This window comes from Talpa occidentalis, unplaced genomic scaffold (genome assembly GCF_014898055.3).
Source record: "Talpa occidentalis isolate TD23 unplaced genomic scaffold, MPIMG_talOcc4v2.1 talOcc4.10, whole genome shotgun sequence".
In the NCBI taxonomy this organism is placed as follows: Eukaryota; Metazoa; Chordata; class Mammalia; order Eulipotyphla; family Talpidae; genus Talpa; species Talpa occidentalis.
This window is the reverse complement of record NW_023600993.1, coordinates 9,217,399-9,245,352: the sequence shown is the minus strand read 5'-3', so window position 1 is coordinate 9,245,352 and position 27,954 is coordinate 9,217,399. Positions and strand designations below refer to the sequence as shown.

Sequence of the window (27,954 nt, the reverse complement as noted above, 5' to 3'; positions counted from 1 at the left end):
AAATTGTGCACCTTTTGTTAGATTCATTACATACTTTCTTATTTGATGCTATTGAAAATGTATTTTTTCCCTTTCCAGGCAATTATTTGCTGCTAGTATATAGAAACGAGACTAGTTTATGTATTTTGGTCACGTATCCTGCAACCTTGCTGAAATCCCTCTCAAGATTCAATGCTTGTTTTATGAAATCCTTTAAATTTTCTTTCTAAACTATCATGTCATCTGGAAATATAGTCCTTTTTACTCTTTTTGCCTTTTTTCTCTTTGCCTTAATTTACTTATTGAGAACTCAGTGCTACATCAGTAGAAGTGGAGAGAGCAGCTATCTTTTGTCTTGTTCCTGAGGTGAGAGGGAAAGTATTTATTATCCACCAGTGGATATTATGGTAACTGTGAGGTTTTTTTAAATGCATTTTCTTAATCAGATTGAAGAAGTTCCTTTCTGTTTCCTGCTTGCTGAAAGTTTGGTTTGTTTTTTTTTTAAATAAAAAATGAGTGTTGAATTTTGTAAAATTCTTTTCTGCTTCTGTTGAGATTATCACATTTTCCCCCTATTCCTGTTACTGTGGTGGCTTCTGCTTATTGACTTTTCAATGTCAAGCCTTCCTTGCATTCCTAAAATGAATCCCATTTGATTGTGAATGTTATCCTCGTAATAGCTTCCTCAATTTGATTCCCTCACATTTAATTTTTTGTATTCAAGAGACATATTGCTCCATAACTGTTCTGTTATCTAATGTCCGTGGTATATTTTAATATCAACATTATTTTGGTTTCATAAAAAAAGTTGCGGTCTCTACATTAAAATTTTTTTCTGGAAGAATTTTTGTAAAGTTGTTATTTTTTGCTTAAAAGTTGGAAATAATTTGCCAGTGAAGCTCTTAGGGCATGTAGTTTTCTTTATGCGATGACTTTTAGTTATGAATTTAATTGTGAATATAGAATATATATAGCCATTCAGATTTTTATTTATTATGCTTTTACAAGGAGTTAACCTATTTATTGGCATAAAATTAATCATAATATCTTATTATCCTTTATTTTAAAATCTATACTGATGTCCCCATTATATTTCTGATATTGGCAATTTGTTTTTTTTTTTTTTAAATAAACCCTTTTATTTTCTTACATCGTTCATTTTTGTACATTATTTGATTGCTAATTTGTGGTTTTTTTCCATTCTTTTTTCTTTATTAATTTTGGTAGGTGCTTATGAATTCTAATAATCTTTTAAACAACCCAGTTTTGGTTTCTTGATTTTCTGTATTCTTCATTTGCTTCTATTTTATTGACTTCTCCTCTTTATTATTTACTGTTCTACTTTTTTCAGGTTTCTTCTGCTGTCCCTTAACTAGTGTTTTGAGATAAAATCTCAGGTCCTCAGTTATCAACCTTTTTTTCTTTCTCTAATATATAATTTGGCAGTATAAATTTTCCTGTAAGTACTACTTTAATTTCATCCCAATGATAATGTCAACTTTTTGGTGATCATTTGGTTAAGTCTATTCCGAAAAATTTTTTATAGTTCCTTATTTAACTCATGAATCATTTATAAATGTGTTGCTTCATTTGCAAACATTTGGGGATTTTTTAGTTAACATTTTGTTGTTGACTTATGCTTTCATTCCATTGTGGTCAGAGAACAAACTTTTTATAGCTTCACTTCTCTGAAGTTTGTTGATATTGCTTTAGGGCCCATACGAGGACTCCGGGAATGTGGGGGGCAGGCGATGGCAGAGGTTGTGGCCTAGACCAGGGCGCTGTCGGCACCTAGAGGACCAGTCAGAGCAGAGGGGTCCCCTGAGGACATCTCCTTCCTTCTTTGGTTCTGTGTGTGTGCTTCTCGTGGGCAGCTGTGTTTGCTGCCGCCTGTTCAGACTTCCTCACAGGAACACCGCCTGTTCATACTCTGGGTCAGAACGCCGGAGAAGGCACCTCCGTGCGGCTTCTGGCTTGTGACCTTGGGCAGAGAGAGGGCTTCACCCTTCTGAGCCTCAGTTAACTTTCTAAAGTGGTGGTTGAAATACCTTCCCTGTGGACTTACTGGATTAAATGAGGTGTGTGTAAATGCCTTTTGCTTGGTAAGTGGTGGGTATTCTGGCGAGTAGTGGTGCTCAGAGAACTTAGGGGAGTCAGCAGGCTCAGCGTGGGCAGTTCTGTGGCTGACAAGCTGATCTCTGCTGTGGTCCTGCCCTTACCCAGGACCCAGGGGAGAGGCCACCACAGAGCCAAGACTCCTGCAGACTGCTCTGGTGCTCGCAGCGGTGCCAGGGTGGAGAGGCTCCCGTGCTCCCTGCGTCCCTGGATGTTAAGTGCACTGACACGCCTTCTTCCCAGGGGAGGGCGTTCTCTCCCTCCCACCCTGAGCATGGCCAGGAAGAGTTTGCTGAGGCCTGGCGCTTGCCCTGCATCCTCCTGAAAGCTTGTTCTCTAGAAAGGGGAACTGAGAGGGCAAAAGCGGTTTCAGCCTGGTCACGTGTGAACATTACAGAATGTTTCGTCAGCTCTCCGCTAGGCCCTGACCGCATCTTCCATGGCTGTGCTGAGTGTGGACCCTGTGCCCAGTGACAGGGACCAGATGCTATCAGACGTGGGCTCCGATGTCGCGCTCACAATCTGGCAGAGATGCAGCACCTGCATGTGGGGAACACGCTGGGAGAGGGCCCCCGCGGAAGGGCTGTTGGCTTTCTTGGAGATGTGGAGGCTCCTGAGAGGTGACTAGGAGTTTACTAAGTGGAAAGTGAGGAAAGGCAAATGCCAGAAGAATGGAACAGCAGAAACTGCTCTCAGATATTTGACCTTTTTGTTTGAATCAAAATTGTTATAAAATAAAACCAGAAACAGACATCCCTCCAATGTGTGTTGCTACCATTTGGACCAAGAATCAGCCTCTCTCATGTGCCTCCAGGCCCGAGTTGTGCCAGGCAGGGCAGGCCGTCCCCAAATGCCTGGGCAGAGGGCGGTGGCGGGGCCAGCTGCGGGCGCAGGGCGTTTGCTGTCTGCGGCACGTGTGCTGTTGGTCCAGCCCTGGAATGCGCTCACGTGGGGGCTTGTTTCACTGGTTTGTCCAGACTCAAGTGAAACAGAAGGGGGCTGTTCAAAAACTCACCACTGGACCCAGGCGCCCCAAGATGCTGGTGCTGGCAGTACTGGCAGGAGTGAGGTGACCACCTTTGGCAATGATGAGGTGCTTGCCAACTACAGGAGCTGGGGTGGCCTCCCAGGCTGCCTCCTGGGCTCTGGGCAGCAAAGGAAGCAAGTTCAATTCTGTCACCTGTTTGTAGTTTTCGTAATTTTTGATTTGGCATTTTGATCAGTCTGTTTTTGGTCAAGGAAATGCATCCGTATCTCATAACAGGAAACCCCTTTTGTGATCTTTACTTCAAGGCATTTTTCTTTCTCTCTACTTCCCCCTACCTTTTTTTTTTTTTTTTTTTGGCACACATACAGACCTAATATGATGTGCATCTTATTAAAAGTTCAACATAATTTATTGCCATTGGTTTGTTTACAAAATAAACAATTCCAAACTGCATAACATGGCCTTCCTACAGTCACTGCTCTCTTTTTCTAATCTTCCCTGGGGCTGGGATTGGGGTGGGAAGGTGGAGAAGGACCCAAGCTTGGGAGCAGTCCCATGTTCCAGCCTGCTTCCTCTCCAAGTCATGGCCTGGACCAGTGGAGTGCTTGCCACCGATCCAGGCACCCCCCACACCATGTGCCCAACACCCCCAATGTGATGTGTCAGGAACCGGCTTTGCCTGTGGATGTCAGGGTCTCCGTGAGGTGGTGGGAACAAAGGCATTCTCCCCACTCCCTCAGCCCAGCCCTTCTCCTGCCCAGTGTCCCCACAAGGAGTGTGGGGGCGCAAAGGGATGGCCCAAGGAGAGTTGCCAAGCTGGGAACTTGGTTTTCCTTCTCTCCCCAAGTACGTGCCTCTCAACTCCTAGAAGTGCCTTCACCCCGTCATCCAGAAGAGGAGGGAGGACAGACAGTACGTGGTTGGCTCTGGTCTGAGCTAGCCTGGGACTGAGCTAGCCTGGCTGCTCTGGGGGGACAAGGTCCTGGCAGAGCACTTGGTGGCCACAGCTCCTGGGGGAGTCAGTTCATACCTCATTGCTCTAAGACCTGGTGAGGCATTCTGGATGCACTGACTCTGGAAACCCCTCAAAGCTCCAGCCTTAGCAAATGTAGTCCACCCGGAGCTTGGACTATAACCAAGGTGGGACAGAGGCTCGGAAGGAAGGAGGCTGAGCTGACTGTGCTGGGCAGCCCACACCAGAAAGTGCCCTTCACCTTGTCCTGCTGGCAGTCAACCTTCCTGTCTCCTCTTTCCCTCAGCAAGGTCCAGCATTCAAGGGCTTCCTCCACTACCAGAGTGGCAAGAGTTCTCTGTTTCCTCACCCATTGTTGCCTCTGGTGAATGGCAGGACATGTGCTCCTCAAGGGAGAGGGAGAAGCAGGAAACAAGGCTGGCACTACAGGAAGAGCCTCCTTCACTTTCCTGCCCACTCATCTGCCTCTCTGTGTGTCTCAGGCACCAGACACTGCTGTTACCGGACTGTGGCATCTCCTGGTCTCTGTGGCCCCATGAAGGCCTCCCTAGCAGCAGCACTCTGGAAGCGTGTGTTGGCTGAAAGGGCCCCTGGCATAGAGGGGTAGTGCCTCCCATCTCCAGAGCTGCACCCCATGCTCTACACCACCCAGGTGAGGTGCTCTCCCTGAAGCCCAAAGATTTGGCAAAGCTGCTGTAGCCTTTTCCGTTGAAAAGCACGCAAGCAAGTGTGGTGCCCCAGGTGATGGTGATCCTTGGTGAGTTAGCAGCTTGGTGCTGGCCTCTGCGCTCGGTGAGCAACGTGGAGGAATAGGACATCCGCCTTGGAGAGGGCCCGGGAGATGTGCTGGGGGAATACACAGTGAGCCCTTGGCCCCGAGGGAGGGCTCACTGAGATGGTAAGTTGGAAGGCCGCACATAGGTCTGCAGGGATAGCTGCTATCCCTTCTCTTAATTATCTTTAGGCTTGATAATAACTTTCTGGAGAAAGATTCTAGGGTACATGTAATTCTCATGGAGCTACTTTCTAGCTACCAGTGTCCTCATTGTTGTCTTTGCGTGAAGCTCGGCTTTGCTCATGGAAGGAGAGATTAAAGAGCCCTCGAAGTTCAGGTGGATGAGGCTGCCTTAGGGAGGAAAGTAGCTCTTGCTGGGAAATTGGATGTGATCGTGGCTCTGACCCCGTGGTGATCACATGTCCCAGAGCTCCCTGCCTCATTCTGATCCTTGAGAGGCCTGAGAGAATTTGGATCATTTGACAGCCCAGATCCTGGCTCAGGTTGAGAGCCTCTTTCCTGATGAGTCTCCAGTGCTAATAACAAATGTTTGAAAAATTAGATACACTAACGTGTAAACATATAATCTATAAAGTTATGAAATGAGATGCTTTCTAGCCAGCTCCGTGAAGCTACTCCCACCACATTCCCAGATACTGGCTTCAAATTTGGTGCTTGTTTCAACTTCGCTCAACACCTGAGTCCATCAGCTCCTGGCCGCCCTGCTGACTTCTCAGGTACATTCTTGATGCTGGTTGGACACGCTTACTACAGAGGCCAGAGGGCTCAGGCTGGGGGATGTGGGGTGCATCACAAATGCCGTCGTGCAGGGAGTGGAAACCCTCCAGTTTAGAGTGGTGTTGCCACAAGTGCTTGCAAAGGTTTCTAGAAATCACTCTCTACCCTTGGGTCAGAGGAGGCATGTGCCTGGCTCAGCAGCTCTTGCTCCCTCGTGCCCATCTGGCACGTCGTGTGTGCTCGGTGAGTGCATGTTGAGTGCACTGAGACGTGTCCACGAACACTCAGCACACCGGGTGGACTTGGAGCAGGGCTTTGGGAAGCCAAGGGCACAGACCTGGCTTAGATCCAGGCCTGGCTGTGGGCTCACTGTGTGCTCGCGGTGCTTCATTTCCATGCGCTTTCCTTTCTTCATCTTCCAGAGGGACAGAGATTACCATGCCCTCCCTTCCTTTACCTAGATTTAATGTGAGGATTAAATCAAAAAAGAAAGTACCAGGGCCCCTTCTGTGCTCTGGAGATGTGATTCGCGCCACTGTGGTTCCTGTGCCTCTGTGACCTTGGAGCCAGACTGTGGCTCTGTGCCCTTCCACAGCCCTGGAGCCCACGGCTTCAGGGGTGATCTTCCCCAGGTGACGTTCCCCTAAAGATCAGACCCCAGCTCAGGGTTGTCTCCCCAAGTCTGGGTGTGCTCAAGCTGGTGGTCAGCGCTTCTGGCCACTCTCCTGGTGCCTCTCTCCCTGCCCGGAACTTCCCCACCTAACTTTTCTTCTTTTCGTTTATATTTGACTCGAACGCTGCTTGAGGGAAGTTCAGGCCTGGATCTTGATAGCCTGGAATCCTGGTAAAACCTAATGAAATGACCGATATTATTAATGGCAGTTACACTCGTTTCCTATTGCTGCTGTAACAAATTACCACTAAGTTTGTGGTACCACTAATTTAGTAGCTTCAAACAACACCAATTTATTCTCTTACAGTTCTTGAGGTCAGAACCCTGAGCTAAAATTAAGATGTCTGCAGGGCTGGATCCCTCTGGGGCACTGGTTGGGGATCCATTTCTGTGCCTTTCTTAGCTGCCCTCGATCCTAGACACCAGCAGTGCTGATCCTCAGGGTGCTGTCTCTCTGGTTCTGCCTTTCCTGCCTCCTTTTCCCTAGGTAAGGGCCCCTTTGGTCCCTGAGCCCACCCAGATAACCCAAGATGACCTCCCTACTTGAAAGTCAACTGATAAGCACCTTCAATGCCATCTTTAACCTTAACTCCCCTTTGCCGTGTGCCATGACCTACCAGTTTCCAGGGAGTGGGCCCCGCACCTCTGAAGGGCTGTTATTCTGCCTGTCACAGCAATGGTATTAACAGTCACAGGAACAGTTGTCATTTCTGGAGAGCCAGCTGTGTGCTGGGTGATGTATATATATTGACTCCAATCCACACAGTCCCCTGGGAGGAACTGATGGTGTCCTATTTTACGGGAAAGGAAATAGAACGATGTAAGGGCTGGTCCAAAAGTTTCAGCCAGCAAATAAATGGTAGGACCTGGGAGTGAAAGCAGTGTGCCCTGCAGCCTCCAAGCAGTGCATGTGTATGCATGTGCAGCCTGCCTGTGTGTGTGGCTCGTGCATTAAGGAAATAATCCCAATGCTATATGAAAAGCAAAAGCCCCATTCAATACCTTTTCCCAAGAAGTGTGATCACTCGAAAATTCTATGCTTCGATGTTTTTTTCCATGTTAACACATGGTGAGACCCCTCACCCTACCTAAGAGCTGGAAAGCATTGCACAGACCATAAAATATTTTCTTATTTCATATTTAAGCTGATTTTTGCATTTGATCATTATGATTAAATAGGGATAATGTAAATTCTGTGCTTTGTTCTTCCAAACCAGCTCCATGAAGTTGAGAAACTCTGCTTTCTGTAGGTGCAGGTGGTGTTGGGATCGTGTGCCCCCGAGAAGGGGTTGTTGCAGGTGTGGCAGAGCAGCCTCTCCTCCATCTTCAAGCTGGTGTGATGTTGCGGTGGCCCATCCTGGGGCCGTGCTTTGAAAGGGACTTCGAAGCAGCCAGCAGAGGTGGAAAATTACTAGCTGTGGGGAGCAGACATGTACCCTGCATCGTGTGCATGGGGTAGATCCTCAGGTGTGCACGCCAGGAGAGCTCTCGGGCACAGGAGGGCCTGGGGTGCTTCCTCGGTGATGCTGCCCACTGTGGCTTGGGCTGCTCTAGGCCTGTGCTCAATGTGGGCGGGACTCTGGGTTGGCCCCTGAACTGAAGTGTGAGGTGGTAGACTGGGGGGACTGAGGCCTGCCTCTGACCCTTACAGGGGGGTCCCAAGAGGTCAAAGGGGGCAGGGGTTGGATTTCAGGTCTGCGAACTGGGACTCCCTCCTCTCCTTCCTCCCTCCTGTTCACCCTTCTGGCCCAGTGTCCTCTTCGGGCCCCTTCCCTTCGCTCCCTGCCCTGATGTTCCCTTTCAGCAGATGTTTCTCTCCTTCAGCTGTGGCGCCACTCCTGACAGGCAGGCGGGGAGAGGAACTCGCTGAGGTTGGGGGTGCAGCAGGAGGAGGGCCTGGTGCCCAGAGGGATCACAGATGCTTGGTTGTTTCATGGGGAGTGGGCGGACAGAGAGCTCCCAGGTGGCAGCAATGGAGCTTGGCGTAGGACCCCCTTGGGGAGGCGGGCCCAGGGGCCTGTCCAGCAGCAGCCACGACAGTGGCCTGCGTGGCTGCTAACACTTACGTAACAGAGTGAAGATGAATTTTTTTCATTGAAGTGGAAAACTGCCTGATTTTTATCAGGGCAAGTTGGTTAAGAGTGTTAGTTAAGTCATTTGTCAAAGCTCATTTAGTTGTCAAAATTAAATCATTTCCCTCCATTTCCTAGTGGATTGGTTATAATGATAACTCTCTTGGCACCACATTTATCATCCTGGTCCAAAGGCAGTGGGGGTGGGGGGGGTAGCCACAAAGGTATACACAGGACCGTGTGACTCTCTTCGCTTTGTGGCACAAAGGTGTTATTTTCGTAACATCTAACTTGTGTTATCACTTGCAATGTTAGTGTTCAGTTAGCAGTAACTGGGTGCCTGGTCTAAAGGAATAAAACCAGCAGCCAGTCATGCAGGAGGGAGAAGGGACAAGGTGGGTTGTGCCCACCCCCATTTGACCACTGAGAGCAGTCATATAATTAAAAGAATAAGAAGTCCTAAAACATTGATGACAGTAAGGGTTGGCTTATAGGTAAAATATCTAAAAAGCGTTTATTAGTTTTTAAAATAAAAGAGAAGAGAACGTCGCCCAGTATTTTATTCCTCATTGATCCTTGATTTTTCTTAGAAATTTCAAGCAGCACAGAAATTACTAGATGAAAGTTAAAAACCTCTCCGCCTCCACTCTAGACCCACTCCTATAACTAGCGTTAGCAATTTTTCTAAGTTCTTCCCGGAAAAACAATTGTGTACGTGTGCAAGTGTCCACCTAGCTGTGATATAGACATACATGCAAATATATGTCAAATTCTGAGACTTTCTGCGCAGAAGAATGCGTCAGAGGTATTTACCACCATGGATACTTACATTAGTTTCACTTTTAGATGCTCCATACTTACTCTGGTGTATGGATGTACCATATTTTATTTAACCAGCCCTGTTGACGGCCTTTTGAAAAAATTGCAAACGATGTATGCCACAGAAACATTCTATTTTGAATATCTTAATGAAGCTGTGTGAGTATATCTGTAGGTGAACCCTTAGCAGGGTGAGTACTGGGGCAGATGGTGGGTCGGTGGCTCCGCATTTGTAGTTTTAATGAATATTTTGTGACTTCCCTTCGGAAAGGTGGTGTCAAGTTACATTCCTTCTGGTAAGTGTGCGACTTCTGCCCAAATGAAGTGTTATCAGCCATTTTCACCTGACCTGACAAGGTGTTTCCTTGCTTCTCAATTTGCCTTTCTTTAATTTATGAATGAGGTTATCTTTACACATGTTTATTGGCCATTTGTGTTTCTCTGTCTATAAATTACTTGTTTATAGTCGTTGCCTGCTCTTGCACTGGGCTTTTCTCGTCAATTAATGTATATGCTGTAAAATGAGGGAATTAGGCCTATGTTGGTAAGTAATGACTGTCCCCCTCCCTTTAATCTTTTGACCTGGCTTATTTATTTGTTTCCCATATTTATGTGGTCTGATTTGTCCGTTTTTCCTGACTTCTGTGTTTTCTGTCCTGCTTAGCGTGGCCTCCACAATTACAAATTCACCCATGCTTTCTTCTGGAAATTTTTTTCTTTTGTTTATTTGCATTTAATCTTTGATTTCATTCTGATACAGGGAGAAAGGCAGCGTCTGACTTTATCTCTCCCCATCAGTTAGGCAGCAGGACTGGTGCCATTGTTGGTAACCTCTCTCCTTTACCCCTGATTTGAAATAGCACCTTTGTTATCAATCATTGAAATGCATCTCTAAGTCTTTTTGGGGGGGGTGGTTGTTTCATTGATCTGTTGCCTTTTTTCCTCCAGTGCCAAGGGTTTCTCTCCTTTTCCAGCTGATTATTATAGCTCCATGGCAATAAGTGTTCAGCTGGTTAAGCTAGTCCCTACCTCCCCCGCACCTCTTCCTCCTTTTGTTTTTCTTAGTTTCTTTGTAGCAATTGCTGCATGTTTATTTTTTCAGGTGAACTTTTTAATATCACTTTTTTCAATTGTCAAAAAACAATTTTTGATATTATAATTGGAATTGAATTGAATACAGATTAATACAATGAGAGTTCACATCTTTATAATCTCGTCTTCCTATCTGAGAACACCGTGTGTCTCCATTGACTTAGTTTTTGAGTTTTCTTCAATTAGATCCTACATATTTCTTCAGTTTTTACCAAGGCATTTCATCTTTTTTCCTTGCTGTTATCAGTGGGATCTTTTCTATCCCTGTAATTTTTAATTTGTCTTTGTGTAGAAAAGCTGTTGATTTTTTAATATTAATGCTGTAACCCACCACTTTGCCGAAACAGACTTCAGTGTTGTTTGTCTTATTTTTTCCCCATTGATATTCTTGAGTTTTCTGGATATATAATTATATCCTTTGTAAGTACTGATAATTCCCGCTCTTCCTTGTCAATATTTAGACCTTCAATTTCCTCCTCTTGTCTTATTACATTGCTTAATTGTTCGAGGGTGGTGCTGAATGGCAGGCGTCCTTTTGTTTGTGATTTTGAAGAGAATGAGGCAAATGTTTCATCCTTAAGCAAGAGGCTAGCTTTTGGTTTCATATCTGTTTTTCTCTTACTATCCGTTATTCTGGGTTTTTTTAAGTCAAGAATTGTTGAATTTTGTCAAAACGCTTTATGGTGTATTTTGGAATGATTTATGATTTTTGCCTTTTGACCTGTTACTATGCTGTTTTATATTAATAAATTTTCTAGGATTGCATTCCTATGTGTATCCTCCTTAATGAGCATATATTGTTCTTTTAATATACTACTGAATTACATTGGCAGATACTTTAGTTAAGATATTGACATTAATATTTGTAATTGAAGTGTCTGGTTGACTATTTTTAACATGTCAAGTTTGGGTTATCCGTATGCAGGCTTCACAGAAAGAATTTGCAAGCTTTCCTTCTTCATTCTTTGTGAACAGTTTAAGAAGTTGTCTGTTTCTCAGATGATTGAAGGAATTTGTCTCTGAAATCATCTGAATTTGACACTTTTGGGAGGATGGCGCTTTGATGACTAATTTTTCCCTTTGTATTAATCTTTTTGATTTTCATATCTCCTAGGGGCAATTTTGGTAACATTTTCCTAGAAAATTATCTATGTAAGTTACATTTTCAAATTTGTTTGCATGGAGTTTTACAGAATAAACCTCTTTTCATTTTTCAAATGTACGGTCACTTCCTATTTTTGTTTCTGATGTTGTATATTTGTGCTCTGCCAATTTTTAAGAACTCAATTTTGCATTTATCTGTCGGCTGTTATTTTCTCTAATTGAATCATTTGTCCTTTTATCTTTGCTGTGTATTTCTTTCATCGGGTTAATTTTGTGCTTTTTCTAGCTTTCTGACTTAGGAGCTGAATGTATTGATCTTTTGCAGCTCTGGGTGTGTAGAGTTGGGAATGTCCTTTGCATCATTTTAGTTGGGTTCCACTATATATTTTATTGTGACTTTCTAGATATCCTGTAACTTCCGTTTTATGTTCTCTTGAGTTGTTTAATGAGAAAATCTTCATTTCCAACTTGGGTTTTTTCCTATTAGTTTTGTTATGCATTTAGAGTTTTTATTGCCCCATGGGGGGAGAATGTGGCCTGGATCATGTCAACTCTTTGGAGTTTATTGAATTTTGCTTCATGGCCTAATATATGATTTTGTAAGTGTTCCAGGGGCTCTTAGAAAGACTCGCTCTGTTATGAGGATATAAAGTTTGAGACACACACACGCATCCCTACATATCGCATAACTGTGGGCCTTAGTGCAAGCTGATCACATGTTTTGTTGAGACCCTGTAATATTCGCGCTCATTCTTCTACTTGTTCTGTCAGAAGCCCACAGGGGTGAATTGGTTGGTTTTTATTTTTGTTTCCTTTACTGTAAATTATGCTTTATGTACTTGGTTACTCCGCTTTTTGGTATGTGAATATTTATGACTCATATCCTTGTTGTGAATTAAGACTTCATTAATCATTAGTGGCCTCTTTGACTCATTCAACCTTTTCTGCCTAGAGTTTAGGCTTGTTAGATTTAAATTTGGCAATCTGGCTTTCTTTCCGTGAGTGTAGTCATCTTTATCTTTCTTTACTTTTAACCTTTCTGAGTCATTTTGTTTTAAATGTGATGCTTATTTATAATACATAGTGGCCTTTTAAAAACCAAAACGAAAGTTTAGAGTCCTGCAAAGCTTTTTTTTTTTTTTTTAAGAATTTGTATTTTTTTTTAAAGATTTATTTATTTATATAAGAACTGGGGTACAGTTGGAGGCATGGGAGGGTGAGAGAATTCACCAGAGACAGAGCAGGGAGCAGAACAGTCAGACTGACTGAAGACACTGCTGAGGGAAGCAGTGGGTGAGGCAGGAGAGGTCTGCCGCGCCATGTGGGTATCTCCCTGGCTGGCCGGGAATTGAACCCGCACTGCAGAGGCTGCGGACAGCTTCACAGCACTGCGCTCAGCTGCCTACACCACCAGGGAGGCCCCCGCAAAGCTTTCTAAACCTCAGTTTCCCCACCTATAAAATGTGTAGTTTTATATTTTACCACAGAGGGTTTTAATAGAAGGCTTCTGCTATTCTCTCTACTACTTTACCTCACTTACTTTACATAATACTATTACTTTCGAGGTGCTTCTTATTGTCCCCTTTGACAGGTGAAAAAAATAAGTCGAGGAAGGTGACTTTTCCCAGGCTACACAGTTGCCCAGGGTTTGAGCTATGATTCATCCCCAACCCAGAGCCTTCTAATTCCCAAATCTGTGTTCTTTCCACTTAGTGCATACAGTCGCTCCAGTGCTATGGATGAAAACCCAGGTCACCTTGTGTGAAATGATTTCTGGTTTTTAAGACGAGTTGTGGCAAGTAGGGTAACCTAGTAACTAGGCTCATTTTTGTACTTAATTGAAGCCAGACTGCAGTGGGCTCAAGGGTCAAGCAAACAGTCTTCTCGCCAGCGGCCTCCTCCCCGCCCCATCCTCTGAGCACGAGGGCTGCTTTGCTGCTGGGGGCCCGGCCACACGCAGGGCCTTTCTTGCCCCTGCCCCAGCCCTCCCCAGCCCTCCCCAGCCCTCCCCAGCCTCTCCTGAGGCTCCCAGGCACCCTCTGGACACTATTTCCAGCCTCAGTCCTGTGACACTCAGAGACAGCAGATGGAGCCAGAGACTTGGAGAAAAATGACACCTAGTTCAGAGTCCACGTTTCCTGGGGCCAAGGCCACGGTGCTGAACGTGAAGGGGGTGGGTGGGGGCATTGGTAGGGTTGATGGAGGAGCGGGGGCTTTCCTTAGATCCTCTCTTGATGGTGGATTATGTCTTAGACTGTCAATGAAGAGGGACTCAGGGGGTCCAGCTAGAGTGAGAAGCTCCTGGAACTTAAGTCCTGGCTCCCACAGCTGGTGTGGAACCTGAGAGGCCTCTTGAAAGCATTGTGAGGCATAGCCTGCATCTGCTTTATCTCTCTAGCTCCAGGGCCTGAGTTCAGTCAGCACTGGCAGATGCTGCTGGGTGAACTGCTTCATTTGCAAGAAGGACAGACGGAGGTGAATTTAGACAGAACCACAAGCCTCTGGCACTGGGCTTCCTGGCCAGCCGAGGCCTGTCCTCACAACAAGCAGGCGAGTGGTCCAGCCTCACACTTTGATCTGACGGACGTGGCCATCGCTGAGTCTTCTCTGTAAGCAGAGAGGATGCTTGCAGACTTGCACCTGCCCTCGTCCATTTTGGGGGACGATGAAGATGGTTTCAGTTGTGCTGTCTTTGTGGCAGGGACTTTCTCTTATTGCTTGTCACTTTCTCTTCAGTCCCTGAATTGCGCGGCCCAGACATTGTGTCGTCTCAGCTTACCAGTGGTCTGTCTTGCTGGATGAGCCACGTGGCTGTGGGTGAATTGGCTAAGGAGTTTGAACTTATAGCAATTGGGATCACATGCTGCACACACAGATGATTACATTGGGAAAAGGACACTCTCAACAGTGAGCTCAGGTCTCGGCCATTCAGACTCCTGAGCTGCTATCAGGAGGAGGCGGGTGGGAGCTCTGCCTGTGACGCTGCCTGGGAGGGCAAGCTCCCACCTGGGAAGAGCCAGGACTCTGCCCAGCCCCCACCCCAGGGCCAGGTTTGCTCTGGGCTTAGTTGCCTGTGGGGACGAGGCACGAATTGGGAGAAGACAGCTTTTATTGAGTGCCTTTTATATGCCGTGTGCTGAACTAGACTTCCTACATATTCTTTTTCAAAAGAATTTTCCAGACCTGCTATTCTTAGCCGTTCATTGCAGACAAAAAGATGAAGGCATTGCTCTAAAATTGCTCAACACTTGGGTATCAGGGTTGGTAGAACCAGCTTCCTGAGTCCTAGCTTGCCCTTATGCCAGTGCTTCTGTTCTTTTGAGCTGGAAGTTTCTGTGTTTCAGCTCACATTAGAGCTCCTGTGTGCCAGATGGCCCCCTAGATGCCAGCACACATTATCTCACTCAGGTGGCCTGCCTGTCAGAGTGTGAAAATGCACATTTACGTGTTTGCTCATTTCTGCACAAACATCCTCTGAGGATGGAGTGTGGCCTGGTCGTGGGAGGACACTGAGCAGCTTTTTACCTACATTTAGGTGGTCGTGACACATAGCTTGAAAAGACTTGGGTTCTGGGGCTGTGCAGGGCTGTCTGAGAAGCTGTCAGGAGCTGGGGAGCAAGGAGCTGAGATGAAAGGGCAGTGGGGGGAGGGCCAAAGATGGAGTTTGGTGGAACAGCCATTAATGGTAATGGTGAGGCTTTGAGGGCGGAGGAATGTATTTGGGAGGGAGTTTGTTCAAGGATCAGGGCCATCCAGGAGCAGACGCTCTGTGACGTGGGCACGGGGGGAGACCAGCCTGGAGAGGTAGACTTACACAGGTCTACATACAGACGCCGTGGCCAGGCAGGAAAGGGAGCCTTGAGCCCTGAGACCTTATAGGAAAGAGAACCCAGAGGCAGACCTTGGGGGTATGGGTGGAGGCAGCTCCTAAGGCAGAGTCAGTGAGAGGAATGGTGGGGAGCAGGGTGATAGAGACAGCCTCGTGGTCAAAGTCCACGCCTTTCTAGAGGACGGGTCAACACTCAGGTGGGGAGAGCTTGCTGGGTCCACCAGGAGACAGACACACATGCTCTGGCGTATGTAGGCACCTTCCCAGGTAGGCAAAGAGAGGCTCAAAGTAGCAGCTTGCCCATGATCATACAACTAGTAAATGCCAAGAGACCATTGGTTCTGGCCACAAATCTTTGTGATTTTAGATGTGAAGATTCAAGTCAGATATTGAAAGATCTATGGCTGAGGTTGGAAAACATGGAGAAAGACCAATTACCTAAGGATGGGGTATTGATCAGCCAGCATCACCTGAGAGCCAGGTGAGCGCCAAGGCAGAGCACTTCCCGCAGGCACGGACCTGCTGAAGCCCCCTCTTTCTAGACCAGGAGAGCAGAGAGGCTTTACAGGGACACCTGGCCATTTTGCACCCCCTCTGGCCCTCGTTCACCTGTCTAGCTCTCCTGGCCTAGCCTGACCTGGCCTGAGAGATGCTCAGTGCCACATTCTGGGATTTTATTCAAATGCCACCTTTCCCTAGCTTTCACATCTGCTGACCCATTTAAAACAGACACATTTAGAGAAGGAAGCTGAAAAAGCAACACAGAGGAGCAGTTGTTGTCTCAACACAGACACCTCCTGCAGCTTAATGAAGTGAAACCAAAGGCGGCATGGTATCTGCGCTTTCCAGGAAGAAAGCAGGCGTCTCCCTGCTATCTGGATCCCCTTTGGCACCAGTGTTTCAGGCCATCAGAGGCACCCTTGAGAACATTCCTGTGGCTGGTATACGATGAGCCTGTTGGCAAGGTTAGGAAATTAGGACTCACCAGCGTTGTGTATTTAATTAAAGCTGGGGAGAAAGTCACAGGATTACCTGTGTGTTTTTTTCCCCTTGTAAGGAAGGGCCATGTGGAACCATGTCCTGCCATCTCTCAGCTCTGATGCCTCCTGCCTGCATGGGGGGTGGGGGGTGCCGGGCTGACCTGGGAGCTGCTGGCGGGATGTGGTGCCATGTGCTTTGACTCCATTGGACCTTCTAGTTTGACTCCTTGAGAGCTCCTGAAAGGACCCGGCTCGGCACTGCTGGGCCGCCTCTTAGCACACTCGTGCCATGGCCTCGCCTGCACCACCTGGCCCGGCGCCCGGCGGCAGGGTGCTGCTGCCTTCTCTGCCAGCACAGAAGTGCCGAGTTTCCCCTTGTCATCCCACAACCCCAGTGGAGATCGTTCGCCTCACGACCCTGGACACGCAGAGGGAGAAGAGGGAAGGCCGCACGCAGCAGCACTTCCCCTCCTGCTGTTCTCTGTGGGCCCTTCTGCTCGCCTCTTCCTTTCCTTTTCACTAGAACAAGCACAGTTGCTTTGGGCCCTCTGAATTGTCCACTCAGTCTGAAAACATGCTTGGTGTGCGCCCCCCAGGAGGCCAGGCGAGCGCCCGCAGGTGCTGGAGCGGGGCCTGGGCTCTGGGGTCGGGTTAGGCATAGAGTTAGGGCCGCGCTTGACTTGGCGGTCAGTGGGTCACAGCCTGGCTTTGGAGGGGAGGGCCTGCTGTTAAAGCCACCCTTTGTGGGGAAAGCCACTCGGTAAAGCTTTTTAATTTTTTTTAAAGGAGTCTAGGAAAGGAAACGAACGACACAGCAATGTGGGCAAATTAGAAAGTAAGTTGCAGAGATTATTCAGAATGAGAAGACAGCCCTCTCAGGGAATCTGAAACATTAAATGTGGCTTCAGACCAAAGTCCCGTGAGAGGATGAAAATGCATTTTAAAAAAGGATTAGCTATGAGATTCCCTCTAATTGCATGGGCCCTTCATTGAAAATGTAGTTATTTTTACAGAAATTTGATCTTTCTGCAATTTTCAAAAGTGGGCCCATGGGCAGTGTTTAGCACATGGAAAATGTAATGAACTCTCCTTCCACAGCTTTCAGGGTTACCTCTTTGGTAACCCCGAGCAACACTCCAGGTCTGTATGTAACTGCACTGTGGGGTTGACAGAAGAGGAATGAACATTGTTGCAGGGGTGGGAGCATTTGTGTTCCCACTCTTGCAGTGCCCTCGGTGATCCAGGACCTTCAGGCCTCGGCTGGCTGCCCAGCCCACCCCTAGTGTGACAGTCCAGGCCCAAGAGCTGGTTTGGTTCCTGGGCCCAGCAGCACCCATCCCTCCAGGCTCTGGCAGGACAGCACTGCTGTCTTTGTTATCTTGGACCAGGGATGTCACCTTTCTGCACCTCCATCTCCTTTAGAGTGATTCTGAGAAGACCCTGGTCGTGTGATAGACTTGAAGGAGGCATTTGGGGTGTTGCTTGTTGCTTAGCATAGGATACCCTTTCCAACCCTGACTGTTTGAAACTCAATTAGTAATCCTTCCAATCCGGTTCGAGCATTTTCTCCTCTTGGGCTATGTGTGTACTAAGCTGGAGTTGGGCCGGGGTCCACATCAGAGCCCTGTTTGCCCCTGCTTGACTCTGATTCTAAAGTGAAGGCCCCAACTCTCCATCATGGATCCCCAGCACCTAGCATAGCATGTGGCACAACATTAGCACCCCTCACTGCCCATCTGCCTTCCAGGAATTCACAGGAGGGGTGCAAAAGTAGATTGGTTGTGGCGGGCAAGAGATCTGGGTCTAGAAGATTCTGAGACAGAATTTTAGAAAGAGAAGAACCCCACTGCGTGACAGATACGGGGCTAATTGGCATTTTCTGCTTCTGCTTTCTGATTTGACCCTGGACAAACCTTTGAAGTAAGTGCTATTACAGTCACATCACCCATGGGCTCACACAGGCAGGGGCCCTCCAAGCTGCCCCTGAGTTTGTGGACCTCTTTCAGGTCCTCAAGCCTGGCGCTCCTTCTCTGGTCAGGCCCTCTCCTCTGGAGTTTTGGCCCCATCCACCTGCTGGCCAACTCCATACACCAAGCCTGCCCAGAGGGACCTGCTGCCTCTGTGTCGCCAGCCGGCCCTAGGATAGGGGAGCCTTTGTTTGGTGAGCACCCACCAGGAAAAATACCAGTGTTCAGAAGGGTCCGCCCTCGCCCTCCAGGGAAGGACAGAGGCATCCTTGGATGTTGAAAAGTGGAATGTTCCAGCTAATGAGGAGCAGTTGAGAGACGGGCGGGCCACCATCCTTGCAGCAGGCTACTCGCTCACCTTGGATCCCGACCTGCTCCTCAAAGTGCAGAGCACAGGTGGGGCTGCAGCTGGGTGAGGCTTCGTCTCCCAGCACCTCTGGTGACCATGTGGCTGGGGGTGCCAGGCCTACAGGGTGGGGGGATGCTCTTAAATTGTTCTCTGCCTTCCTCCTAGCCATTTAGCTGTATCTTTTTGTAAAAGGACTGTTTTCCTTGTGCCGCCGTGTATGCATAGAGACTTCTAGCCCCTCTGCAAGAGAGAGCTCCCCTGGAAGATGGCCTGGTGTGGGGCGAGCATAAGCTTTGGACTCAGCCAGCTCTTGGGTGAGATCTCGGGGCTACCATTTCTTGGCTGTGTGGGTTCGGTCAAATCAAGGAACGCCCCCATAGATGTTGTCCCTTTGTCTGTACCTTGCTTTCTTACCCCAGCTTTGCTGCGAGGGTGACCACATGAGGCACCAGGCCTCTGGAGATTCCAGATAAAATGCCACCCCTTCTGGGTACTGTGATGTGGGGTGGGATGCTTACCGGCTGAGACTCACTCTCTTCTACCGCAGAAAGGGGCTCATGGGCCTCATTGGTGTGGGGACTGATGGGTTAGTCCTTGAGAGTGCTTGGCACAATGCCAGGTGTGTGGCACAGCTGCATGTATGTCAGCTGCATCACGATTACTAGCTACAGAAGAGCAAGATGGCTGCTTAGCTTCATGCATGTGCCAGGATCTTTGAGTTGATTGCTGTTAAATCTGCTTACAGTTGTGGGAAGTAGGGAATCTTCATCCTGGTCCTTGAAAATGGAAGTCCTTGCTCAGGGTTGCACAGCTGATAAATAGTAGGTGGCAGAGCACACAGCCCAGGGCACACCAGGCTGCCTCACCCTCTGTCTTGGCACACCCCAAAGGCAGGTGTGCCTCCCGGTGAGGGAGGAGAGCTGAAGTCTGCTGTTGGCTTCGTGCATGGTGGCCAACTTACATTTGTCAGAAGTCCTTCTTGGTCCGAGGTGCCTGCACCCTGTCAGGGGTGTGAAAGATGAGGCTCTGTTTCTAGAAGTCTGCACGCTTGCTGGGGACCTGCAGGGTCTCCCCAAACCAGCCAGAGCCTCACCCTCCTGCCTGCAGGCCCAGCCTCTCCTCCACTGCCAGGGTGGCTGGAGTTGGAGGATTGGACTTGGACATACTTTTTAGCCTTTTCCTATTCTTAGTTGACACCTTTAAAAAAAATTATAAAAGCAACACATACCTAGTGGTGAAAATACAGGAAAGTGTAAGGGGAAAAAATCGACCGTAATTCTAGTCATCACTTTTTCATGCGTTTCTTGTAACTCACTTTCCTGTGATTATCTGCTACCTATTTGCATAGATTTACATTTAATTTTTACTTAATACCGTGTCATTATTTTTAATGTATTTTAGCACTATTATTTCACAGTTAAATCTTATTTGTAAGCTTTGGTTAATTGTCATGGCTATATAATATTTTTATGTTAAATATTTTCTTAACCTTTTCTAAATTAATTTTAATTGTGCAAGTAATACACGAAATTCTCTTCATCATGACTCTTCATGCATCGCCTTGGCAGCTCCCTCTTCACTCTGGTCTCTGGCACATGGATATTTTTACTGGTTTGTAGATTCATTTTTTTGAAGAATGATATTTATTGCTTTATTCACTGGCAATAGAAATGCATGCTTGCTGTGAAAAATGAATACACTGTCACCTAAAGTTGAAAGTTGAAGTTCCCTAAAAGTCTTCCTCCCAGAAAGAATCAATTTCAGGAGCATGCTATGCATCCTTTCAGTCTTTTCTATGCACCTGTGTCCCTTTGCACAAGCACACACATGCACGGGTGCACACTCTCATTTACACAGTTAAAAATGAAAAACAGCAGGTGTTTCTTTGTGGCACTGTGTGTTATGCTAACAGTTTCACTGAACGTGTAGTGGAATCTACACCAGCTCCCTGTCTCTGCACACTGCCTTCTGGAAGGTAGGCTCCACGCTTCCTTGTGATGGGCCCGGCGGCTGCAGGCTCTCTGCCTGTGGGAAAGTGTGCTGGTGGCGTCTCTGCGCGGCAGCGTTTGCCTCTCCGGGCGGACTCTCAGCCTGTGTGCTGTGTCACGTGGGCCTGGAGGTCAGGGGACTGAGGGGGCGTGGCCGGGTAGGGGGAGAGGAGCGAGCACTGAGCCAGCCCAGAGCTGGGTGCAGAGGAGCTGGGGCTGGGAGCCAGGAGCCAGGGGCCCTCCACCCACCGCCCGGCTCGGTGCCGCCAACGTCCGTGAACCGGGGCACGGCCCTCCCTCAGCGCTGCTCGGTGCCATCATTTTCCCTCCCATGACATACGACAGCGGGGAGTTGAGTGGTTTGTTTCATCTCTTCTTAAGAAAAAGTTAAATTTATAATCCCAGCCCCGACCTTCCTTGTAACTCATGTGCTCATCCTGTTAGCTGGTTTAATATATGGCACCACTATTTCATTAAGCAACATACAGGAATAATTAGTTCAGCAACGATGCCTCAGAACAAAAGCCCTTGATTTAGTTTAACTTTATAAGTTGCTCTCTTTTGATGTGCAAGAACACATCTGGGGTCTTAAAGAAAGCAGAAAGAAAAATAGAAGACGTTTAGTCAGGCTGGGGGTTAGCGTTTTCCGAGCACAGCGAGTAACCCTTTGGTCTCAGAACTTGCAGCTCAGTGAGCCCTGCAGCCCCGGTGTGCACTGCTGGCAGAGGGCACGTGACGTGGCTGGGCCTGCCCAGGGGTGCGCAGCTGCCAGTGGCCGAGCCCGAGAAGTTGGGGCTCTTTCTCCTCCACACACCCCGTGGGCCAAGTGTACTTGCAATCCTCAGGCTTGCAGCCCTTGCTCTTTCTCATCCAGGCTTCCAAGTCTTCTTTCAGTCACTTAAACATTTATTTGTGACTGTTGTGTGTCAGGCACAATTGCAGACTCTGGATACAATCAGTGAACAAGGCAGAGGCACCGCCTCCGGAGCCAGCATCGTGCCTGCTTGTCACAGCCTCCCATCCACTCAGCTTCCCTTGGTCTTTTTTCCCATCAGCCCTTCTCCCAGTGGGCCACCATGGGTCATTCTGACTTAGACTTCATTACACCTCGCCCCTGCATGACCACGTGTTGTGACCTTGTCCTGCCAGCTGTGGAAAACTCCAGCTCCCTGGCCTGCCCATGGAGCTTTGCACTCCACTCCAGCCTGAGCTGCAGCTTTTGTCCTCTCTGCTCTCACCACCTGCAGACCCATGAGTGTCCTCCCTAAGTCCTGGGCCTCTGCCCCTCTCCTGCATTCCTGCATGAGTGGTCCCTCTCCCCATCCTCAGGGCTCAGCACAGGTGCCCCCTCCCCCCCGGATGTCCTCCCCAGTTTCCTCCCCAGCTGGCAACTGTGGCTCCTTCCGTGAGCCTCCCTGGGACAGCCTGTGCCACGAGGGCACAGGAGTCTGTTGTCCTGTGCCTGGCAACCCCGGGCAAGGGTTCCATCTGCTTCACCTTTGTCTCTGTGGACAGGAGGCCGCCTGACCTCCTGCAGTTGTCCTGGCACGGCATCTCTGGCCATGGCAGTCCCCAGAGTCCCTCCCCCTTGGCCTGTAGGGGGTCAAGGGCAGGCTTAGGAATGGCCTCGTCTGATAACCGAAACATAATAGGTGCTCATGAAGCGGTAGTGCAGTCCTTTGAAAGGTTTGTTGGACTGGATTTCACACAGATTTGGTTCCAGTTTTTGTGTGTTTTTTTTTTTTTTTTTTGGAGCCCCGAGGTTAGCTGAGGCAGATTAAGTGGCTCTTTCTCTCTGGCTTTTGGTTTCTAGGGAACCAGGCCTTGCGGTGGGCAGACAGATGTCCAGAGTTTGTGGCAGCCAGCAGCTTCCCTGAACTTGGAGTCACAGCACCTGCCCCACTCGGCCCTTGATCCCCTTGCTTCCTCACCCAGGACTGCAAAAGGCACAGCATGCTTTGTTCTGCTACCTTGGGACATGCTGGGGTTCTTGGGGGGTCTTTGGCCTCGCCCCAGGCATTTAGTAGGTCCAAGTAGACAGCTGCCCTGGGGGAGTGTAGCTCCTGTTCTATAAGTCAGCTTCGCCACAATGATGCCATCACCGCCCCGCCAAGCCACTTTGGTCCTTTCCCGAGGGTTTGCAGCGAGGTCCCATGTCCATTTCCTCTTGGCATGCGTGCCAGCTGGCCCCAGGTGCGTGAGAGGTGGGCAACTTGTTGCTCCTGCTGAGTCTGAGCTCTGGGCCCAGCCTTAAGTGTACATCTCCCTGATTCTCACGTTGGCCATGAAGACAGGCAATTTCTGTCCCTACTTTATAGGTGGAGCTGAGGCCCAGAGAAGTGACATGACATGCCCTGTGTTCAAGTCCTGGACAGGGTTTGATCCCAGGTCTGATTGTCAAGTTCCTGCTCTTTTGGCCGCTCGCACCCCCCCTCAGCCGTCAGAAACACCTGGGGCCTTTTCACACCTGGCCCACCTGGGACTTTCTGTGGTAAATGCCATCCTTATACCTACCCTGCAGGTTGTCCATGGGCCTTTCACTCCCACCCTCACCTCACTCCCGTTTTCTGATGCTCCTGACCCTCCATGCAGAAGCGCTAGGCTGGCGGCAGGAGCCGGCTTACCCTGCCCGGCTCCCTCGCGGGGACAGCAGGCTTCAGGAGCTCTCCTGTAATCTCTCTATCCACACAGCCCTCATTTTAATTTGCAAAATTGAACCCAGATCGAGAGCAGTAAAGCCAGAGGACGGTAAATATTCATGCCTCAGTGAGCGAGGGTGGCTCCATTACCGGGTGAGATTGGGAGAATTACCTTGGGGATTATGTATATTCATAGGCCGATTTTGATTTGCGATATAACATGACTCACATTGGCCTGTGTGTTACCCGTTCTACCCCAAACAGATTTTGCACAAAGCTTATGCCCTTCAGCTTCTGAAAGTCATCTCAAGTGGATTGCCCCCTCCTCCCGCTTCCTAGGAGATGGTAAGAATAATAATCACTCTGCCACCCCACCGGGGGCTTCCCGTGCAGTTTCCTCTTCCTGCTCTGCAACATGTGGTGTTATTCTTAGGCCTGGGTTACAGATGAGGAGACTGGACTTGCACGTCATAGGTGTTCTGTTGACATGACTATCTCCCACACTGTGCCGTTCACCCCTTGTCTGCGAGGACCATTGTCTTATGGGCCCAGAACATAGCAGGTGCTCAGGAGATGGTTGCCAAGTGCATGTCTGCCTTGCGGGTCTGCTCACAGGCGAGTTGCTCTGCAGATGCACCTGTGCTGTGCCCAGGCACATGGGTACCACAGTGTGTCTGGCTGCTCAGCTCCGGAGCCTGCTGACCATGGCAGGTTCAGCAACGACTACCACCTGTTTGTGTAAACGAGGCTTTTTTGTCTATGGCTGCAGTGCAGCGTTGAATAGTTGTGATGGAGACAGTTCGGCCTGGAGACCCTAAAATATTTACCATTTTCCTTTTCACTGAAAAGCGTGTGAGTCCAGTTCTGTCGGCTTCAAGGAAGCTGGACAAGTACTGCCCCTGCAGGCCCTTCTCTGTGCCAGGCCCTGTGCTGGGCACACCACACCCCCCACCTCTTCACTGGCTGCCGTTCCACTAATGATGCGATATTAATGGTAATAGTGCTAATCACTAATTTGGGGGAACAATTTCTGTTTTTTACTACGCCAACCTAGTTGTTTCACATGGATTGTCCCAGTGTACTGCTCAGTGCTGCCCAGTGAGGTACTTGTGTTACCCTTGTGAGGAAACATGGCGGTGAAATCATGTGCCCTCGGTTGCATGGTTAATATGCAGGATTTGAACCCAAGAAGTCTGACTCCAAATCCTGCTTTATTATCACTGTGCTACGAAGATCACGGTGTTACGAAGAATCTTAAAGTCTAAAACTTGGGACTTCAAAGAATTTCCATATTTCCTGCATTTATTCTCTGTCATCAGGAGAAGCAGGAGCACACCCAGTTGTCTCCAGGGTTTCTGAGCTCTCAGTGTGAGGCCCCAGGGCCAGGGGATACGGGCTTCTCGTGGGCCAGCTGCTCCTTGCTCCATGGTGGAACTAAGTGCCTTCCCTGAGAATTCCCTGGGGAGGGATGTCCAGAGGGGAAAAGTGCTTTTACTCACTGGTACCCATTGCGTCCTGCACGACCATAGGCTGAGTGCCCTGTGTGGCCCGGCACCTCAGACGCCCCATTATTGTTGTGGAGTAAGTTTCAGGTGACATGCTTGAGTTTCAAGTGGAAACATTTGAGATTTGCTTTCAAGCTTGTTTTTCTTTATCCTAATACTAAGGACTACAGGTATATTTGGAAAATGCAGAGTGATATACAGGAAAATAGAAAGGAGGAGGAAGAAGAACTCTTTGGCACAGAGAGCCCTGACTGTTAGGTTTCCAGACTCCCAGACTTCCTGAACAGACCTTGCTTTGATTTTTCTTTAACATCAAAAGGCAACTTCATGACAAAAAGAGAGGGAGGCCAGTCAGATGCAGACTTCATCACAGGCGAGGTCCCCTTGGGGCGGGCTTCCTTGGTCCTGCTGGTGGACCTGGGCTGCTGCTGCTGCTTGCCTGGCCGGGGCTGTCTCCCTAGGGCTTTCCTTTCTGGAGAAGCCAGAGGCAAAAGTGCTGAGCGCTGCTGGTGACACCCAGGCTGTCTCTGCACCACTTTCTCCCTTTCCTCAGATTTGGGGCCAGGCCTGGGTGCTGTCATGGCTGGTGCTGGAGGCACCTCAGAGCTCAGAGCCCAGACATGGGTGTGGGCCCAGTGCTGCCATTTTCCAGCGGAGTGGCTGGGCTGACTGTTTCCTCACCTGTCAAACAGTGGTGAGGATGATGAGGTGGGGAGAGCATGTGCCTGCCCCACTTAAGGCGCAGGCTTGGGGGGTGTTGAGGGTGTCTACGCCAACCACATCGCCTCCGCTGGTGGGATGGCCTTTGTTTTCTTTTAATTGGGGTTTTTCCCAAACCTTTCCTCTGTAAATTAAAAATACACTCAAAAGAAGTAACAGTTAAAGCGCATGATTACTTTAGAAATTTGTATGAAATATAAAGAAACACTCTAAAAATCCCATGGCCTGGAGGCATACTTTATATACTTAAGTTTATATTTAAAATACATTTCCACGCCTTGATTATTTGTTCAATATTATAGAGAGAGCACTTTTCCATGCTGATAAAATTGCCTCATATATTTGATTACTTGTGCCGTCTCATTCACTGTTTTATGTCGTCATTCCTCTGGTGGTGGCGGCCAGGCTGTCACCGGCTTGCCGATCATAAAGAATGGCGCTGTGAGTATTTTAGCAACCATCTTTGCCTTTTGGAGCATTTCCTCAAGGTGGGATTCTTAAACAAAACTATGGAAAGGGTTAGCTTTTTCAGAAAGATTGGACAAGTCTGATCCCAGGGCTTTGTGGGTGGCTGCCATGGGGGGCTTGTCATTGTCTCCGGGCAACTGCGGGAACTCCAGGGACTTAGTGGAGGTAGGCTGGGCCTGCTCAACTTTGGGCTGAACATTTTGTGTCATCAGAGGACCCGGCTCTTGGCCTGCCCCTGGCTGCAACTGCCATGGGGCTGGCTGTGCGAGGGTGGACTTGTTCTGGGAGGTTGCATCCTGTCCCCTTTATGGCTCACAGCCTTGTGCCATCTCTTTTTGGCCTCCCTGTCCTGGCAGGTGGTGGGGCTGTTCTGTAGGTTTTGGGGTAAAAGAGCCTCCCATCCTGTCTCAGCCAGTGTCCCTTGGCTTCACCACATGGAGAATGTCGGCTGGACCTGCATTTAGGGGGCGGGGGAGGCAGGGGGGTCTTTCCTGCTCCCTGCCCTGCCCTGGGGTAATAGCTTCAGGGCATTGCTAGGGAGGCCACGCTCAAGGCTGGGGGTAGGGTGTGCAGAAATTGCTGCCCTTCTCCCTGCTGCTGCCCACCTGCCCCCGCCGATTTCCATCTCCTGGCCCAGCACCCTCAAGGAGTCAGGTTCAGAGTAGACTGCCAGTCCTCCTTGAGTGAACTGAGCAGAACCTGATTAAACAACTACAATACCAATCTTTAAAGAACTAGTGTTAAATGACACAATCGACTCCTGAATGCCTTCTTGGAACACAGTGAAACTTTTCAGTTAAGGGAAAGGGGCCTGTGGCATCACACCCCATCCTGGCCACCCCTCTGTAGGGCCCCTATTATTTCTTGTGAGTGTGTCCTTCTAGCCCCTTTTCTCTATGCATTACCTGCGCATGTGACCACTTGGTTAATATATGTCATCATATGGCTTTTGTGCTTTCTGCTTTTACCCCAGCTTGGACTTAGAGATGGCCCCGCGTTGCTAGGTACAGAGCCACTGCACAGGCCAGTCGGTGTGGGCATTTCCTGCTGCACCTCGCCATTCCCCACTGGTGGACTCACACTGCTGCCCGTCTCTGTGGTTATTGCCAGTGCCATGGTGACCATCCTGTCTTGGGCATACATCCCAGCCTTATTTTTCCTGGAATTCAGGAAAATTTCCTGGAATTCCAAAAGCTATTTCTGAATCTCTTCTGTGTTGGCAGGCCCAGCCTCATCAGGATGAGATTCACAGATGAACAAGGTGGGGACCCCCCTCAGAGCCCTGCCCCCGTCTCAGCTGCCTCTTGTTCTGAGTTCCACCCCACAGATCTCTGCCCAGACCAGCCTTCACCCCTGCACATTGCCTGTGTCTCCCACGCCACGTCCTCTCTCCTGATCCCATTTGCTCGGCATTGTTCTCTGAAACCCTATTCAGGTATCACCTCCTCTCTGCTGCCCCCTCTCATGGCATTCAGCACACATGGGGTGCTGCCCCCCACCCCAAGAAGCAGAGAGCCATGGAGAGCAGGACCATGCCTCCCCCATGTCCCTGGGCCGCTCGGGAGCCTGCCTTATAGCAGGTGCTGTGGAATGTGTGCTAAGTCAGGTTGGAGGGACATGGGCAGTGGCATTGTAGGTGGACCTTGAGGAAGGCCCACCATGAGTGGTGAGCGAGAGCCACTCAGCATGCATAGAAAAGCAGGAGCAGAGATCTGGAGCATGTCGCGGGACCCAGCTAAGGGCTCTGGAGAGCCCCGCATAGATGCAGAGGGGGCAAGGCTGGAGAGAACAGTCCAGCTGAGTACTGCAGGGAGTGCACACTGAGCACCTGGAGCCTTACACGCTTAAGCAGGGGTGTTGTATGACCTGGGCGCTGTGCTGGGCAGGTGGCCTGCCAGAAACATGGGGGGCGGGGGCTTTTCCTAGGGGTGACCAGGAAAAGGCTGGATGCAGGGCAGACAGACTCCAGAATTTGCCAGCCAATGGACTATGGGATGCAAAGGATGAGGAAGAAGCCAAGGTTTGGCCTGTGAAAGGGGGCTGGGGACCACCATATCCAGGGAGTGCCTGATACTTGCCAAGGCTTCTCTTAGATGCCAGGAACATCGTCACAGAATCTCTGTATTCTACGATCCATTAATCCTACTTTACTGGTGAGGAAACTCAGGCTGGGAATATTAC

At 48.9% G+C, this 27,954-nt stretch overlaps 1 protein-coding gene across 1 annotated transcript in view; it reads left to right on the top strand.

Annotated features, from left to right (window-relative positions):
- The window catches only part of EEFSEC (eukaryotic elongation factor, selenocysteine-tRNA specific), a 196,612-nt gene that overhangs the window by 113,372 nt on the left and 55,286 nt on the right, over positions 1–27,954 (top strand). The gene's annotated exons all lie outside the window — the stretch shown is intronic.